Genomic DNA, 332 nt, shown 5'->3' on the forward strand with positions numbered 1-332 from the left:
AGAAAGAAAGAAAGAAAGAAAGAAAGAAAGAAAGAAAGAAAGAAAGAGGCAATCCTATTTATAATAGCAACTAAAAAAATCCTTAGGAATATTTTATTTATTTTTATTTTTATTTTTATTTTTTAAGATTTTATTTATTTGACAGAGAGACAGAGAGAGGGAACACAAGCAGGGGGAGTGGGAGAGGGAGAAGCAGGCTTCCCGCTGAGCAGAGAGCCCAGTGTGGGGCTTGATCCCAGGACCGTGGGATCATGACCCAAGCCGAAGGCAGATGCTTAATGACTGAGCCACCCAGGCGCCCTTCCTTAGGAATATTTTAGTCAAGGAAGTAA

The sequence above is a fragment of the Phoca vitulina genome, unplaced genomic scaffold, assembly GCF_004348235.1.
Source record: "Phoca vitulina isolate PV1807 unplaced genomic scaffold, GSC_HSeal_1.0 scaffold29, whole genome shotgun sequence".
NCBI lineage: Eukaryota > Metazoa > Chordata > Mammalia > Carnivora > Phocidae > Phoca > Phoca vitulina.